This window comes from Otolemur garnettii, unplaced genomic scaffold (genome assembly GCF_000181295.1).
Source record: "Otolemur garnettii isolate 467f Iridium unplaced genomic scaffold, OtoGar3 scaffold00005, whole genome shotgun sequence".
In the NCBI taxonomy this organism is placed as follows: domain Eukaryota; kingdom Metazoa; phylum Chordata; class Mammalia; order Primates; family Galagidae; genus Otolemur; species Otolemur garnettii.
The window spans coordinates 31,389,843-31,393,778 of record NW_003852400.1 but is presented as its reverse complement, the minus strand read 5'-3'; positions in this window follow the sequence as shown (position 1 = coordinate 31,393,778).

Below are 3,936 nucleotides of genomic sequence, written 5' to 3'. Positions count from 1 at the left end.
AAGTTTCAAAACATGATACCAAACAATTTTACCCAATTTATTCAGAACTCAACTAGTACTTTTAGGGCTTGATTTAAAAAAAAAAAAAAAAAAAAAAAAAACATAAGACTCACACATATTAAAAAACTATGGAAAAGTATAGTTTAAGAAGAGAATTTGATTAGACTAGTGGATACCTTTATAGAAATACTGATGATTTTAGAATGTTCAATTCAAAGTGTATATATAATATAGTGGCTATGGTTATGAATTCATAAGTAAAGTGATTTTTGCATATAGACTCCAATATTATTTAATTCCTTACTAAACTTATATTTCTGTTTCTATGCAGAAGAAAATTTTAATTAATTCACTTTGTTGTACTAAAAATTATACTTATGGTTTGAGTAAACATGCTATGAAAATCATGTGATTATATCAAATTAAATATGCTCTAAATTTAAAACTAAAATAAAAGCCCGGAAGTTGAAAATATTGGACTGTCGTGATCACTCCGGAAGGTGGCACACCTGAAACTGATAAATGCCATCTGAATTTTTGCCGGCCTTCTACTCATCTCATCATTTTTAATAGTTAATGACCAAGGCACCTGAGGAATCCCTTTGTACTATTTCTGTCACTTCCACACATTATTCTCTCGCTGGATAACTTAGGGACCAGGACACCTGATAAATGTTTTTCCAGTTTTATCCTCTAGTCTCTTTAAATACTTTCTGTCACATAATCCCTCTAATAAATATATCAGGGAGCAATTTGGAGAAGGGAACTCTAAATTATTGCAGCGCCTCTCAGGTGCCAGACAGGATGGTTACTGGACTTCAGTTATTGCCTCCCATATCACTTGGATTTGTCCCAGGAGAAGCTGAAGTGTCTGTGTGTCACGATGTCATGGGGTCACAGGCAAATTCACAAACCCTCATTTTTCACATAACTTGGACCTTGCTATTTTCCTGATTTGATTTCTAATGACAAAAATGTCTTTAGCAATGACCTATTTGGCTGAAGGTCAGTGTTATTTAAAATGATTTTTTCCCGTCTTTGGATATTCCTTACAAATCTCCAAAAGGAAATCGAGCATCATTGAAACAACAGCAACAACAATCTGAGTTTGGGTTGTTTTCTAATTAACAGTCTTTAAGCATTTGTAAATTAAACTGACTGACATACCTCCTTGTTATCTTCTATTGGAGAAGGGTACAGTTTAATGATCCCAAATAGATGAACTCATCAAATTCTCTGGAAAGTTGTAAATATTGTCCTCGTGATTTTCACTATTAGATTTGATGCCTGAAAGTAATCGAGTTCCTCGAAAACTTTTAAAGCATCTAAGATTCAAAGTCACATGATTCAGAAGAAGCATATGTTGGTTTATAAAGTAGAAAGTGGAACTAAAATCATAGAAAGTATTGTATATTATGTCACATTTTAACTTTTAAAAAAAACAGCAAAACTATTTGTCCTATGGAAAGATTAACATGTCACCTTAATTGGCTAGGTGCACGGAAAGCAAAAAAAAAAAACAAGATTAAGCATGTGACATTACTTTTTACACTGCAAATGCCTTGCTACTTTATATGATCACAAACATAGGTTTTTTTATTCTCTAGAATATTTTAAAATATTAACTACTTTAAACAAATCTCCTAGTCTATAAAAAGATTGTGGTAAAATATAGAAAACATAAAAGTTGCCCTTTTAACCATTTTTGAGTGTATAATTCAGTGGCCTTAATTACATTCACAATTTGGGTGATCATCACCACTATTTCCAAAATGTTTACATTTTTTATTCTTAAAGCACTGGCAAAAATGCTCAAGAAGATATTTTCTTATTTTTTTTTTACAATTAGAAATGTAAAAATATGACTTTATGTTAATAACCTTTACTAATAGGTTGTCCTTGATTTTATGCTATAGTTTAATAACTTCATTAAAGAGAAAAAGATTATCATTGAGCATAAAAACTATCATGTAAAACCCTATTGGATGTAGATTTAATAAGTATTGTATGGTTGTTCATTGAGATAATTTATTGGATATTTTGAAATCACTTGGTATTTTAAATTTACAGCCCCTTACAACAAACCACATCAAACAATAACAAACCAATCTTGTGCATTCACATTTCTTTAATTTGAATTGACAGATTAACATATCATGAAGACACATACATATTGAAGCTATAGGTGGGGATTAAAAACTTTAGGATGGTGCAAATTTCAGGTAAGATTGATAAATTTTAGGGAAAAATTCCAAAACAGAAATCTGTCAGATCTTAACAATAGTATTTATGTGAAATTAGGCAATAAGAAAAAATTGTGCCTCTCTCCAATTACCCCTCCTCACATTTCTGGTTCAAACAGTAAGAACTACTTCCTAAATTGAATTTTTCTTATGACTTTTCAAATCTTACAGATTCCTTGTGAAGGAATTTCTGTTTCTTTCTGTTTCTTGAAATGTGGTACTTACATTTAGAGTGAGTTTCCTTGTTTAGATCATTTAGGATTACACTTTCAGTTTTTATTGAATGCAAACTTTGATTTAAAATTCTACCTCTAATAGAATCTAAGACATAAGATTTCATTATTATGCTTATTTTTTCCTCATATATGGACAGTTGACTTTTGAACAACCCAAGTTTGAACTTGTGAGTTCTACCAAATAAGCATCAACTATGAAGAACTTATTTTTCACATACGAGGATTTCACAGGGTTAATTGGGTTCCAGACTTGATTATGCCCTGATTCAGGTGTATGTGGGAGTTCTGGAGCTGATCCCCCACCCCCACATTCGCTGAGGGACAATTGTAATATCAATCCCAAATGACATACTTGGTTATTATTTCTGACTTGTTTGCTTTATGAAAAAGAGTTTGGTTGATTTGCAGGTGTAAATAGTAAATATTACGAATAATTCATAAAATTTTCATTCAAATTATTTCACATGCTTACTGCTGAAAGGCACTGTCAAGGAAATTATGAATTTACTGTTTATTTTCACAAGAATTTGTGATTATTTAGAAACCCTGAGGCAGTATTTCTAAAACCAAAACAAGTAGAAATACGAAAATAAATGTTTGAATATTTTAGATACAAACAGAGGAAAATATTGTGCACTGATTCATTCACTTAGTGGGTATTAATTCACTCAGAATAGACCCTGGATTATCCATTTCAGCATGTCTATGTTGGAATCCACTTATTTACTCCTTCAAAATCCTCATATATGAGCATTCCATAAATAAGTATTAAACATTGCTATAGCATCAGCTCATTATACATTTCCTGAGTTTTGATTAAGAGTTCCCCCTCATAGATAGACTCTATCTATGGAAGATTCAATTATACAAAGAGATTCCTGTCTTCAAACTAAATAAGACGAACTCACACAGATCTAATACATACTTGGATGACTATATAAATATGGTATCTCATTTAATACTGAATAACATATTTAGACCCCAACTAAAAGGGGTACAGTAAAGAAGTATCTTTACTATTGCTGATGACAATATGAAGCCTGTACTAGAGTGAAGACTCCATCATACCTTTTTGGAGTTACAATCTCTTCAACCTATGCCAGTTTCTTAAATTATAGTCAAGTGAAAGTGACAGAATCCATAAAAATGAAACAACCATCCATGTTTATATGTGAGCTTAAAATATAAGAGATAAATTGCAATTATATTTTTCTTATATTCCATGACTCATAAAAATTATAAGTATAACTGAAGCATTGGTCTTGTTCTCAATGGAGATAGTCTTTTTATCCCTTCACTACTGAACACTTTTATTAAAAAATGTTATAGAAATATAAGAATAAAGAGAATGAAGGGGCAGTGCCTGTGGCTCAGTGGGTAGGGCACTGGCCCCATATACCAAGGGTGGAAGATTCAAGCCCAGCCCTGGTCAAACTGCAACAAAAAAATAGCCAGGC